Source organism: Grampus griseus, assembly GCF_964374135.1.
Source record: "Grampus griseus genome assembly, chromosome: 3".
NCBI classification, from domain to species: Eukaryota; Metazoa; Chordata; class Mammalia; order Artiodactyla; family Delphinidae; genus Grampus; species Grampus griseus.
In genome coordinates, this window is record NC_139019.1 from 99,354,415 (window position 1) to 99,370,205 (window position 15,791).

Genomic DNA, 15,791 nt, shown 5'->3' on the forward strand with positions numbered 1-15,791 from the left:
ATTATTAACTAAAATTTCTTTTTATTTAATGCCGTAATCTTATGTTTTATTACATTTGCAGAATGCAGCTGTGAAAGTATATTATTAAAAATATTCTTGAAATTGCTTCACCCTCTCCAAACATACCTCAAACCTTGCCAAAATTACATTTAGGAAAGAGAAAATAAGACTCTGAAGTAATGAGAGTTTTAAGATGAGAGGTTTAAATGCACAGCCTGAATTTTTTGACAAATAATATTCACACTCAATGCATAAAATTCAAGCACTTTTTGTATATTAACTGTAATCACGAATGTATGCATATGTTGTGTTTGTCTGCTTTTTTTAAAATCAAGAATGTCTTTTTTCCCCTTACATCTCTCCAAATTAGTTTCATTTCTAAAAAAAAGTATACTAACAGAAGTTGAGCTCTACTGTGATAATTGGTTTGGTTTTTTTTGTGTGGGCACCCCGAGCAGCTGGAGGTCCAGCACAAGAGCTTCTGTAGATGATGCCAAACTATGTCTCAGAGCTTTAAGCCCATGTATATTTTTGTACCCTCTTTCATTCATGATAACATGATCTAATGACGTAAATGAAAATCACAAGTTTTAAAAAATTATTACAAAGAGTCCAGAATGAGGTTTAAACAGAATCAGAATTCTGATTCAATTAAGATATTAAACTGATGCCATTGCCCAAAGCGTTGGGATTATTCTATACATAGATATTGTTTCACAAATAAGAGAACTACTTGGATAGTGTAATCATCTGAAACTGTGCTAATTGTAAGAAAAGGGAAACCCATAAATCCATCTGTAATGGAAGAGTTTGTAAGGCTCTGTTGAATATATATTACAGGGAAAGAACTCTGAAATTTAAAGTGACATTCCTCAATCTGTACTCCGTGGGCAAAAAATTTCTTTAATAAAGGGATGGGGTGTAAATTTGTAAATTATATAAGGAAAAAGAATTAGCAGATTATCCATGACCTTGAACTAGACGAAGAATTCTTGAATGAACACAAAAAGCTTTATGTAATAAATATTTATAAGTTTGGACTTTATTAAAAGTAAAAAACTGTTCATCTAAGAACTCCACTTACAGAATAAGAAACAAGATACCTATGGAGAGAAGATATTTGCAATACATACATTTGACAAAAAGCGTATCTAATATAAATGTATATGTTTATGAGTCAGGCTTCTGTATCTGCTCCACATTTGCAGACATGGAGGGCTGACTGTAGTATGCCATTTTATATAAGGATTGTGAGCATCCATGGACTTCGCTATTGACAGGGGTGCTGGTACCCATCCCCTGTAGGTACTGAGGGCAACTGTATATGTATGTATATATATATGTATACACATACATGCATACTTGTGTGTATGTGTGTGTGTTCATTACTTGCAATCAGTAACATATTTAGATAATGCTATAGAAAAGTAGGCAAAAAAAATTGTGTAGACACTTTGTAAAAGAAAATAAAGAAAATAATCTAAACATCATTCAACAAGGAATATTTAAAATCTCACAAGAATGGCTAACATTGAAAAGACAAACAGTAAATATCAAGTGTTGAGGATGGTGGAAAAAAACAGAACTCATGGTATTAATAAATTGTTACTACTTTAGAAAACTGTTTGGCAGTATCTATTAAAGCTAAACATACGTATTATCCATTACCTAGTAGTCTCATTCTGGTGATTATTCCAACAAAAATGCCTTCACATATTCACCAACAGACAAAGTAACATTACTTTGTAATAGCTAAAACTGTCAAATGTCCATCATTCTTAAAATGGATAAATGTAGTGTGTGTATAGCAGGTGAAGCCAACAGTTCTCTAATACCAAAACTAAACAAATCAGTACGAAAAAGGGAAATGATAGACCATTATCTCTCATGAAATTAAGTGTAAAAATCCCCAATAAAATATTAGCAAATTGCATCCAGCAATGCATACAAATAATTGCAAACATGGTTAAGTTGGGTTGATTCCAAGTATGTAATATTGGTTCAATATCTAAAAATGAATCGATGATCAGTTTTATGAGGAGCCTCCATACAGTTTTCTATAGTGGCTGTACCAATTTAGAGTCCCACCAACAATTTACTAGGGTTCCCTTTTCTCCACATCCTCAACAACATTTGTTATTTGTAAACTTTTTGATGACAACCATCTTGACAGGTGTGAGGTGATATCCTGGTTTTGATTTGCATTTCTCTGAGAATAATGTTGAGTATTTTTTCAAATGTGTGTTAGCCATCTGTATTCTTCTTTGAAAAACTGTCTATTCAGATCTTCTGCCCATTTTTTAATTGGATTGTTTGGTTTTTTTTGATATTGAGTTGTATGAGCTGTTTATATATTTTGAATATTAACTCCTTATTTGTCATATCATTTGAAAATATTTTCTCCCATTCAGCAGGTTGTCTTCATTTTGACTTTTTTTTTTTTTTTTTTTTTTTTTTTTTTGCTGTGTGAGAGCTTTTAAGTTAAATTAAGTCCCATTTATCTATTTTTGTTTTGTTTCTTTTGCCTTAGGAGACATGTCAAAAAAAACTGCTATGATTTGTGTGAAAGAGTGTTCTGCCTATGTTCTCTTCTAGAAGTTTTATGGTTTCAGGTCTTACATTTAGGTCTTTAATCCATTTTGAGCTTATTTTTGTATATGGTGTGAGGTAATATTCTAATCTCATTATTTTACATGTACCTGTCTAGTTTTCCCAGCACCACTTATTGAAGAGATTGTCTTTTCCCCATTGTATATTCTTGCCTCCTTTGTCATAGATTAATTGACCATGAACACATGGGTTTATTTCTGGGCTATCTGTTCTGTTCCATTGATTTATAGGTCCTTTTTGTGCCAGTATCATACTGTTTTGATTACTGTAACTTTGTAATATAGTCTGAAGTCAGGGAATATTATGCCTCTAATCATTTTTCTCAAGATTGCTTTGGCAATTGCTTTTGTGGTATCATATCAATATTAGGGTTATTTGTTCTAGTTCTGTGAAAATGTCATGGATATTTTGATAGGGGTTGCATTAAATCTGTATATTGCTTTGGGTACTATAGACATTTTAACAATATTAATTCTTGTTACAATGTTCATTAATTCTTACAATCCAAGAACACATGATATCTCTCCATTTCTTTGTACTATATTCAAATTCCTTCATCAATGTTTTACAGTTTTCAAGGTATAGGTCTTTCACTTCCCTGGTTAAGTTATTCCTAGGTATTTTATTCCTTGTTGAAATTGTTTCCTTGATTTCAATTTCTGATACTTCATTACTAGTATATAGAAAAGCAACAGATTTCTGTATACTAATCTTGTATCCTGCAACTTTACTGAATTCATCCATTAGTTCTAATTGATTTTTTGATGCAGACTTTCGAATTTTCTATATATAGTATCAAGTCATCTGCAGAGTGATAGGTTTATTTTTTCCCTTCCAATTTGGGTGCCTTTTGTTTCTTTTTGTTGTCTGATTTCTGTGGCTAGAACTTCCAATACTATGTTAAATAGAAGTAGCAAGAGTGGCCTTCCTTGTCTTGTTCCTGATTTTAGAGGAAAGGCTTTCAGGTTTTCATCATTGAGTATGTTGTTAGCTGTGGGTTTGTCATAAAAGGCCTTTATCATGTTGAGATATGTTCCCTCTGTACCAACTTTGGTAAGAGTTTTTGTCATGAATGAATATTGAATTTGTCCAAAGCCTTTTCTGTGTTTACTGAGATGATCATGTGATTTTTTTAAAAATTTCTCCTCTTGTTAATGTGGTGTATCTCATTGATTTGCAAATACTGAACCATCCTTGCATCCCTGGAATAAATCAAACTAGATCATGGTGTATTATTCTTTTTATACATTGTTGAATTTGGTTTGTTAATATTGTGTTGATGATATCTGCAACTATATTCATTAGAGATATCAACACTTAATTTTTTTGTAGTGTCTTTGTCTGGTTATGGTGTCAGAGTAATGGTGGCCTCATAAAATGAACTTGGGAATGTTCCCTCCTCCTCAATTTTTTGGAATAGTTTGAGAAGAATATGTATTAGCTCTTCATATATTTGCTAGAATTCTCCTGTGAAGCCACCCAGTCCTGGACTTTTGTTTGACAGGAGAATTTTTATTACAAATTCAATCTTAGTACTAGCAATGGTCTATTCAGATTGTCTATTTCTGCCTGATTCAGTTTTGGAAGGTTGTAAGTTTACAGAAATTTGTCCATTTCTTCTATGTTGTTCAACTTATTGGCATGTAACTCTTCAGAGTGTTCTCGTGATTTTTTCTGTCTCTGTAGTATCAGTTGTATATATACAATGGATTATTATTCACTAATAGAAAGGAATGAAACTCTGTAATTTGCAATAATGTGGATGGACCTAGAGAGTATTATGCTTAGTGAAATATGTCAGGCAAAGCAAATACTCTATGTTATCACTTATATGTAGAATCTAAAAAAATAAAACAAGTGAATGCATATAGCAAAACAGAAACATACAGATATAGAGAACAAAGTGGTGGTTGCCAGGGGATTAAGAGGCACAAACTACCATGTACAAACTAAATAAGCAACAAGCATATGTTGTACAGCACAGGGAAATAGATCCATTATTTTGTAATAAATTTAAATGAGGTACTATGAAGTATACCTGAAACTAATATAGTAAATTAACTATACTTCAATCTAAAATATATGAATCAATGTAATCTACCATATCAGTTGACTAAGGAAGAAACATCATGTGACCATATTCATTGATATGGAAAATCCAGCACTCATTCTTGATAAAACTATTGCTAAGTTAGTAAGAGGAGAACTAACCCCAACTTGTTCAGAAGACCTGGGGGGAAAATCCCTAAAAATACTATCATACTTAATGTTGAGAGACTAGGCAATTTTTCTTTAGGATTAATAATAAATGCCTGCTTTCCTCATTTTATTTTTATTTTATATATTTTTTATTTTTTTTAAACATCTTTATTAGAGTATAATTGCTCTACAATGGTGTGTTAGTTTCTGCTTTATAGCAAAGTGAATCAGTTATACGTATACATATGTTCCCATATCTCTTCCCTCTTGCATCTCCCTCCCTCCCACCCTCCCTATCCCACCAGTCTAGGTGGTCACAAAGCACCGAGCTGATCTCCCTGTGCTATGTGGCTGCTTCCCACTAGGTATCTATTTTACGTTTGGTAGTGTATATATGTCCATACCATTCACATTGTCACAGCTTACCCTTCCCCCTCCCAACATCTTCACGTCCATTCTCTAGTAGGTCTGTGTCTTTATTCCCATCTTGCCCCTAGTTTCTTCATGACTTTTTTTTTCTTCTTAGATTCCATATATATGTGTTAGCATACAGTATTTGTTTTTCTCTTTCTGACTTACTTCACTCTGTATGACAGACTCTAGGTTCATCCACCTCACTACAAATAACTCAATTTCGTTTCTTTTTATGGCTGAGTAATATTCCATTGTATATATGTGCCACATCTTCTTTATCCATTCATCTGTTGATGGACACCTAGGCTGCTTCCATGGCCTGACTACTGTAAATAGAGCTGCACTGAACATTTTGCTACATGATTCTTTTTGAATTATGGTTTTCTCAGGGTATAGGCCCAGTAGTGGGATTGCTGGGTCATATGGTAGTTCTATTTTTAGTTTTTAAAGTAACCTCCATACTGTTCTCCATAGTGGCTGTATCAATTTACATTCCCACCAACAGTGCAAGAAGGTTCTGTTTTCTCCACACCCTCTCCAGCATTTATTGTTTGTAGATTTTTTGATCATGGCCATTCTGACTGCTGTGAGGTGATATCTTACTGTAATTTTGATTTGCATTTCTCTAATGATTAATGATATTGAGCATTCTTTCATGTGTTTGTTGGCAATCTGTATATCTTCTTTGGAGAAATGTCTATTTAGGTTTTCTGCTCATTTTTGGATTGGGTTGTTTCTTTTTTGATATTGAGCTACATGAGCTGCTTGTAAACTTTGGAGATTAATCCTTTGTCAGTTGCTTCATTTGCAAATATTTTCTCCCATTCTGAGGGTTGTCTTTTGGTCTTGTTTATGGTTACCTTTGCTGTGCAAAAGCTTTGAAGTTTCATTAGGTCCCATTTGTTTATTTTTGTTTTTATTTCCATTTCTCTAGGAGGTGGGTCAAAAAGGATCTTGCTGTGACTTATGTCATAGAGTGATCTGCCTATGTTTTCCTCTAAGAGTTTGATAGTGTCTGGCGTTACATTTCGGTGTTTAATCCAATTTGAGATTTTTTTTTGTATATGGTATTAGGGAGTGTTCTAATTTCGTACTTTTACCTGTACCTGTCCAGTTTCCCCAGCACCACTTATTGAAGAGGCTGTCTTTTCTCCACTGTATATTCTTACCTCCTTTATCAAAGATATGGTGACCATATATGTGTGCATTTATCTCTGTGCTTCTATCCTGTTCCATTGATCTATATTTCTGTTTTTGTGCCAGTACCATACTGTCTTGATTACTGTAGCTTTGTAGTATAGTCTGAAGTCACTGTGCCTTATTCCTCCAGCTCCGTTTATCTTTCTCAAGATTGCTTTGGCTATTCAGGGTATTTTGTGTTTCCATAGAAACTGTGAATTTTTTTTGTTCTAGTTCTGTGAAAAATGCCAGTGGTAGTTTGATAGGGATGGCTTTGAATCTGTAGATTGCTTTGGGTAGTAGAGTCATTTTTGCAGTGTTGATTCTTCCAATCTGAGCACATCGTATATCTCTCCATCTATTTGTATCATCTTTAATTTCTTTCATCAGTGTCTTATAATTTTCTGCATACAGGTCTTTTGTCTCCTTAGGTAGGTTTATTCCTAGGTATTTTATTCTTTTCTTACAGTGGTAAATGGGAGTGTTTTCTTAATTTCACTTTCAGATTTTTCATCTTTAGTGTACAGAAATACTAGAGATTTCTGTGCATTAATTTTGTATCCTGCTACTTTACCAAATTCATTGATTAGCTCTAGTAGTTTTCTGGTAGCATCTTTAGAATTCTCTATGTATAGTATCATGTCCTCTGCAAACAGTGACAGCTTTATTTCTTCTCTCCTAATATGGATTCCTTTTATTTCTTTTTCTTCTCTGATTGCGGTGGCTAAAACTTCCAAAACTATGTTGAATACTAATAGTGAGAGTGGGCAACCTTGTCTCGTTCCTGACCTTAGCTGAAATGGTTTCAGTTTACACCATTGAGGATGATTTTGGCTGTGGGTTTGTCATATATGGCCTTTATTATGTTGAGGAAAGTTCCCTCTATGCCTAACTTCTGCAGAGTTTTTATAATAAATGGGTGTTGAATTTTGTTGAAAGCTCTCTCTGCATCAATTGAGATGGTAATATGGTTTTTCTCCTTCAATTTGTTAATATGGTATATCTCATTGATTGATATGCAGATATTGAAGAATCCTTGCATTCCTGGGATAAACCCCATTTGATCATGCTGTATGATCCTTTTAATGTGCTGTTGGATTCTGTTTGCTAGTATTTTGTTGAGGATTTTTGCATCTATGTTCATCAGTGATATTGGCCTGTAGTTTTCTTTCTTTGTGACATCTTTGTCTGGTTTTCATATCAGAGTGATGGTGGCCTTGTAGAATGAATTTGGGAGTGTTCCTCCCTCTGCTATATTTTGGAAGATTTTCAGAAGTATAGGTATTAGCTCTTCTCTAAATGTTTGATAGAATTCGCCTGTGAAGCCATCTGGGCTTGGGTTTTTTTTTGTTGTTGGAAGAGTTTTAATCACAGTTTCAATTTCAGTTCTTGTGACTGGTCTGTTCATATTTTCTATTTCTTCCTGGTTCAGTCTCTGAAGGTTGTGCATTTCTAAGAATTTGTCCATTTCTTCCAGGTTGTCCATTTTATTGGCATATAGTTGCTTGTAGGAATCTCTCATGATCTTTTGTATTTCTGCAGTGTCAGTTGTTACTTCTTTTTCATTTCTAATTCTATTGATTTGAGTCATCTCCCTGTTTTTCTTGATGAGTCTGGCTAATGGTTTATCAATTTTTATCTTCACGAAGAACCAGCTTTTAGTTTTATTGATCTTTGCTCTCGTTTCCTTCATTTCTTTTTCATTTATTTCTGATCTGATCTTTATGATTTCTTTCCTTCTGCTTACTTTGGGTTTTTTTGTTCTTCTTTCTCTAATTGCTTTACGTGTATGGTTAGGTTGTTTATTTGAGATGTTTCTTGTTTATTAAGGTAGGATTGTATTGCTATAAACTTCCCTCTTAAAATTACTTTTGCTGCATCCCATAGGTTTTGGGTCATCGTGTTTTCATTGTCATTTGTTTCTAGGTATTTTTTGATTTCCTCTTTGATTCCATCAGTGATCGCTTGGTTATTAAGTAGTGTATTGTTTAGCTTTCATGTGTTTGTATTTTTTACAGATTTTTTCCTGTAATTGATATCTAGTCTCATAGCGTTGTGGTCAGAAATGATACTTGACACGATTTCAAATTTCTTAAATTTACCAGGCTTGATTTGTGACCCAAGATATGATCTATCCTTGAGAATGTTCCATGAGAACTTGAGAAGAATGTGTATTCTGCTATTTTTGAATTGAATGTCCTACAAATATCAATTAAGTCCATCTTGTTTAATGTATCATTTAAAGCTCCTGTTTCCTTTTTTATTTTCATTTTGGATGATCTGTCCATTGGTGATGGTGGGGTGTTAAAGTCCCATACTATGATTGTGTTACTGTCAATTTCCCCTTTTATGGATGTTACTATTTGCCTTATGTATTGAGGTGCTCCTATGTTGGGTGCATAAATATTTACAATTGTTATATCTTCTTCTTGGATCAGTCCCTTCATCATTATGTACTGTCCTTCTTTGTCTCTTGTAATAGTCTTTATTTTAAAGTCTATTTTGTCTGATATGAGAATTGCTACTCCAGCTTTCTTTTGATTTCCATTTGCATGGAATATCGTTTTCCATCCCCTCACTTTCAGTCTGTATGTGTCCCTAGGTCTGAAGTGGGCTCTTGCAGACAGCATATATACGGGTCCTGTTTTTGTATCCATTCAGCCAGTCTATGTCTTTGGTTGGAGCATTTAATCCATTTACATTTAAGGTAATTATCAATATGTATGTTCCTATTACCATTTTCTTAATTGTTTTGGATTTGTTATTGTAGGTCTGTTCCTTCTCTTGTGTTTTCTGCCTAGAAACTTCCTTTAGCGTCTGTTGTAAAGCTGGTTTGGTGGTGCTGAATTCTCTTAGCTTTTGCTTGTCTGTAAAGGTTTTAATTTCTCCATTAAATCTGAATGAGACCCTTACTGGGTAGAGTAATCTTGGTTGTAGGTTTTCCTCCTTCATCACTTTCAATATGTCCTGCCAGTCCCTTCTGGCTTGCAGAGTTTCTGCTGAAAGATCAGCTGTTAACCTTATGGGGATTCCCTTGTGTGTTATTTGTTGTTTTTCCCTTGCTGCTTTTAATATGTTTTCTTGGTATTTAATTTTTGATAGTTTGATTAATATGTGTCTTGGCATATTTCTCCTTGGATTTATCTGTATGGGACTCTCTGTTCTTCCTGGATTTGATTAACTATTTCCTTTCCCATATTAGGGAAGTTTTCAACTATAATCTCTTCAAATATTTTCTCAGTCCCTTTTTTTTTCTCTTCTTCGTCTGGGACCCCTATAATTCGAATGTTGGTGTGTTTAATGTTTTCCAGAGATCTCTGAGACTGTCCTCAGTTCTTTTCATTCTTTTTTGTTTATTCAGCTCTGCAGTATTTATTTCCACTCTTTTATCTTCCAGGTCACTTATCTGTTCTTCTGCCTCAGTTATTCTGCTATTGATCCCTTCTAGAGAATTTTTAATTTCATTTATTGTGTTGTTCATCATTGTTTGTTTGCTCTTTAGTTCTTCTAGGTCCTTGTTAAACGTTTCTTGTTTTTTCTCCATTCTGTTTCCAAGATTTTGAATCATCTTTACTATCATTACTCTGAATTCTTTTTCAGGTAGACTGCCTATTTCCTCTTCATTTGTTAGGTTTGGTGGGGTTTTGCTTTGCTCCTTCATCTGCTGTGTGATTCTCTGTCTTCTCATTTTGCTTAGCTTACTGTGTTTGGGGTCTCCTTTTTGCAGGCTGCACGTTCATAATTCCCATTGTTTTTGGTGTTTGTTCCCAGCGGCCAAGGTTAGTTCAGTGGTTTGTGTAGGCTTCCTGGTTGAGGGGACAAGTGCATGTGTTCTGGTGGATGAGGCTGGGTCTTGTCTTTCTGGTGAGCAAGTCCACGTCTGGTGGTGTGTTTTGGGGTGTCTCTTGCCTTACTATGATTTTAGGCAGCCTCTCTGCTAATGGGTGTGGTTTTGTTCCTGTTTTGCTAGTTGTTTGGCATAGGTTGTCCAGCACTGTAGCTTGCTGGTCGTTGAGTGAAGCTGAGTGCTGGTGTTAAGATGGAGGTCTCTGGGAGATTTTCGCCGTTTGATATTATGTGGAGCTGGGAGGTCTCTTGTTGACCCCAGTGTCCTGAAGTTGGCTCTCTCACCTCAGAGGCAGATCCCTGACTCCTAGCTGGAGCACACAGAGCCTTTCATCCACACGGCTCAGAATAAAAGGGAGAAAAAGTAGAGAGAATTAGTAGAAGTATGAAGAAGTAAAGAAAGGAGGGAAGGAAGGAAGGAAGGAAGAAAGAAAGAAAGAAAGAAGGAAAGAAAGAAGCAAAGAAGGAAAGAAGGCAAGAAGGAAAGAAAGGAGGGAGGGAGGGAGGAAGGAAGGAAGGAGTGAAGGAAGGAAAAAAGACAGAAAGAAGATACCATAAAATAAAATAAAGTATAATAAAGTTATTGAATTAAAAAATAATTATTTAGGAAAAAAAGGGACGGATAGAACCTTAGGACAAATGTTGGAAGCAAAGCTATACAGACAAAATCTTACATAGAAGCCTACACATACACCCTCACATAAAGAGGTAAAGGGGGAAAAATCATAAATCTTGCTTTCAGAGACCACCTCCTCAATTTGGGATGATTCGTTGTCTAAAGGAGGGAAGGAAGGAAGGAAGGAAGGAAAGAAAAGAAAGAAAGAAAGAAAGAAAGAAAGAAAGAAAGAAAGAAAGAAGGTAAAGTATAATAAAGTTATTAACATTAAAATTAATTATTAAGAAAAAATAAAAAAAAACAAGGACGGATAGAACCCTAGGACAAATGGTGGAAGCAAAACTATACAGACAAGATCTCACACAGAAGCATACACATACACATTCACAAACAGAGGAAAAGGGAAAAAATCATAGGTCTTGCTCTCGAAGCCCACCTCCTCAATTTGGGACTTGTTGTCTATTCATGTATTCCACAGATGCAGGGTACATCAAGTTGATTGTGGAGCTTTAATCCGCTGCTTCTGAGGCTGCTGGGAGAGATTTCCCTTTCTCTTCTTTGTTCTCACAGCGGCTCAGCTTTGGATTTGGCCCTGCCTCTGCGTGTAGGTCGCTGGAGGGCGTCTGTTTTTTGCTCAGATAGGACGGGGTTAAAGGAGCCGCTGATTCGGGGGCTCTGGCGCACTCAGGTCGGGGGGAGGGAGGGGCACGGCGTGCGGGGCGGGCCTGCGGCCGCAGAGGCCAGCATGACGTTGCACCAGCCTGAGGCGTGCCGTGCGTTCTCCTGGGAAAGTTGCCCCTGGATCCCGGGAACCTGGCAGTGGCGGGCTGCACAGGCTCCGCGGAAGAGGGGTGTGGATAGTGACCTGTGCTCGCACACAGGCCCCTTGTTGGCGGCAGCAGCAGCCTTAGCGTCTCCCGCCCGTCCCTGGGGTCCGCGCTTTTAGCCGAGGCTCGCGCCCGTCCCTGGGGTCCGTGCTTTTAGTCGCGGCTCGCGCCCGTCTCTGGAGTTTCTTTAAGCAGCGCTCTTAAATCCCTCTCCTCGCGCACCAGGAAACAAAGAGGGAAGAAACAGTCTCTTGCCTCTTCGGCAGCTCCAGACTTTTCCCCAGACTCCCTCCCGGCTAGCCGTGGTGCACTAACCCCTTCAGGCTATGTTCAAGCCGCCAACCCCAGTCCTCTCCCTGCGCTCCTACCGAAACCCAAGCCTCAGGTCGCAGCCCCGCCCGCCCCGTCGGGTGAGCAGACAAGCCTCTCGGGCTGGTGAGTGCCGGGTCGGCACCGATCCTCTGTGCGGGAATCTCCCCGCTTTGCCCTCCGCACCCGTCGCTGTGCACTCCTCCGCGGCTTCGAAGCTCTCCCCTCCGCCTCCCGCAGTCTCCGCCCGCGAAGGGGCTTCCTAGTGTGTGGAAACTTTTCCTCCTTCACAGCTCCCTCCCACTGGTGCAGGTGCCCTGAATACACAGGTTTTAAAAAATCAGAGTAGAGTATCTGCTTTTCTGACTTCTTTTCTACAAAGAAACTCAGAGTTGCTGATAATTTTTCTTTTTCTTTCTTTTTTTTTTTTGATTTATCTTTTTCTTGAAAATAGGTTGCGGTTCCTTTTTTTATCCTTTTCATTGACAGAAAAATAATTTTGTGTGTATTTTCTGAGTCCAGTAAATTCTTTTAATCATTAGATATTTTGTTGACACCTGTGTGTGTGCTTTTCATTATACCCATATGTCATAAGCCACTATCTATAGTGATTCTGCCATTCTTTTGCTTTTGGATTAATACTATCAATATGCTTAAAAAACTTAAAATGATCCTTATTTTTATTTTGACTTTTGCTCCATATATTATTAATATTTTTTCTTATTGACTTAATATGTTAACAAAATCTAGGTTTTATTACTCTTACTATTTCCACATTATGCAGAGGAAAGTGATGTGTTTATACCTTAGCCTTTCTGTATTAATTATGGAAAAAAATATATTGTATTTTTTGGAACTACATTTGAAAGATTCATGCTTGAAGCACTAACCAAGATCATTGCAGTGCAAAAACTGCAGCTTTGGCATGACCGAGGTATTATTTACTCAGTACATTTAACACTGAGTCCCTGGTCTTCTCATTTTCTCTCTTCCAGGTTGTTATATGCCCAGCAAGGTGCTTTGCTCAAAGTATTAGGTGTGTAATAAATACAAGGAAAATTGTATTAAACTAAAGACCTTTTTGTAATTCTCATATGCCTAGAAAGTAAAGGGTGTTAAGATCTCTTTGACTCATTGCTTTCATCCTAATAGTTCAATATCTCCCACCTGTGTAAGAAAATGCCATGAAACAGCAATTTGAGGTTTATGCAGAAATGCTCTGCAATGATACTAATGTCTGTGATGATTAAAAAAAAGATCTTTAACATGTAATTTCAAAATTCTTCATAAAAAATTCTAATTTATAAATAGGTTCACTCACACTATAAGTGAAATGAGTATGCTTTGTATTTTTCACGGATTATTATTATCTACACTTTCCCAAATGTATACTAAGTCTTCATATCCGTAGTTTCTTGTGTCTACATAATGTCCTATGAAATTGATATCCACAATGAGTATAATGTGTTTGGTAATTTTCAGTTATTATGTTTTTTATTTATTTTGTTATTATGCCACAATGCTTCTAAAAAAACACAAGCTTATTTATCTTTTCTTAAAATATACCGTAAAAGTAAATTACCAGAAACTAGCTAGTGAGTGCATTGTTATTTAGATACATGTGGTTTAATTTTATTTTTGTAACCCTTAGGTCAATAAAAGCACCAATAATATATTTGAAAACGGTCAAGTCAAAGTAAGGATCATTTTAAGCCTTTAGGCAAATTTATTGGCCATCTACATTTGGACATAAAGAGAATACGATTTCAAGGTTGTTATTTTGTTGATTTTTTAAAATAAGTTTGTCCTGTGGTTTGATATTTACCTCTGGGATTTAGATCTGAGGTACACTCAATCACTGGTTAATCCAGATACTGAGATAAAAGAAGGAAAATTATAATTCCAAAGAAATTTTTAAATTGATTATCCCAATTTACATATTGCTATTTGCCAGCAGTTATTTTGGGTACATAGCTGGAGAATGTGTACTATAAGACGCTTTTCCCAAAATTCAGCATTATACATATAAACTGTCGGTTTTTCTACCTTCTCACTTTCCTATGCCAGGCTGACACATCCCTTAATTTCTATTGACCAGGGCAGGCTTACTGTTCTCTCAGCTTGACTGAACTTCAGACAGGCTTTTTCCTGACTATAGGTCTCTGACTTCCCTTTTCTTAGAGCATTAACTTAAAAAAAAACAAACTTGGAATTGTAAATTCTTTCTCTGCCTCTTTGAGATGTAAATCTTCCCCCAGACTTTTGCCAGTTTTATATACCAGAACTGTCTTTCTCAAAGACTGGGAGCCATCACTTTGAAATGTAATCATCAAGAAAGATTGTGTCTCTCTCTTAGTCTGTGTGGGAGGATAGAAGCCTAATTTCTATTAGCCAATTAGTACCATTTAGCAGACACAGATCCTAGTTCACCCCAGTACTTAAAATCTCTCCTGCTTTTTGTTTCAGTGGAGTTGGTTTAATTTCTCTCTCCTATTGTAATAGTCTGGAATAAAGTCTTGGCTGTTTAACGCCATCTAGGACAATTTTTCTTTGACACACATGTATCTATATACCTATAGGTTATATAGGATATATATACCTACAGGATTATCTTCACCTTGTATTCATGTCTTTTTCCTATTAACTTATAGATAGTCTTATCAAGAGGTAGAGTTTATTTCTCTGTCCCTTGAATTTATGCTGATCTTGGGGGGTTTTTGATATATGGAATGTGGCAGAAGAGATAATGTGCCAGTGTGAGCCTAGGCATCAAGGAGCCTGGCACACTTTGCCCACAGTCAACCTGCTTCTGACTATAGGCACATGAGAAGTCTAGCTAAGACCAGTCTAAGTCTAGCTGAGACCAGCCCTAATTGCTGACTTGAAGAATTGGGTACAAATAAATTGTGCTTTTGAGGCTAGGAACAGTATAAATGTAAAACAATACTATAGTGAAATATAATATATACATACAGAGGTGATTCTGAAAATTTTTAACTTTCAGACTTGGCAACACCCTCTCTCCTATTAGGTGACCCATGTATAAACTAAGACACATAGATTTCCATTTCTTTACATCAGCAGAAATATGCTATGACATCTCAGTATTTGCACATTTTTTGTCCTATGCTAGACTATCTACTTCAAGAAATAAAATATATTCCCTCTTCTTCTAGGCTCAAATTGCCAAAATATATCAAATCTAATTAACTAAAAGTAAACAAATCTCTCTTTAAAGTGATCAATTTAATTATAGTATTTTGCTTTCTTAGTTCACTGGAGTCGCCAATTGAAATAACAGGCTCAAGCAGATGGCCTTTGAGCTAAGAGGTCAATTTACTGTATCAAGGAGAAAAATGAACAGAATTAAAACAATTTACTAAAACATAACTTCAAAGAACCGATACTTTAAAGTGTGATCCAAAACGTTATTCACATCTATTTGTTTTAGTATATAGCATTAGTTATCAATTAAAATCCAAGTTCTACCTCTTACAGAATTGTCTCTTTGGGGCACACTTATTTCTAAAAGAATCGTCTCTCTTTCTAGCAACAGATGTTTTTACAATGAACGAAATTTGTCTTCATTTTCAAGATTTCAGGGCAAATTTGTTAGACTGTTTGTATCCGGTGTAACATTTGACCTAATTTTAATTTGCAGAACATAATTGGAGCTTGGGGATATCATTATTCATACCACTTTTCTAATTATATCAAATGAGAGGTAACCTTTGAATAAAGAATGACATTCAAAGAAAACTGGATTGTTCCTTCTCTTAAATGTGGATAAA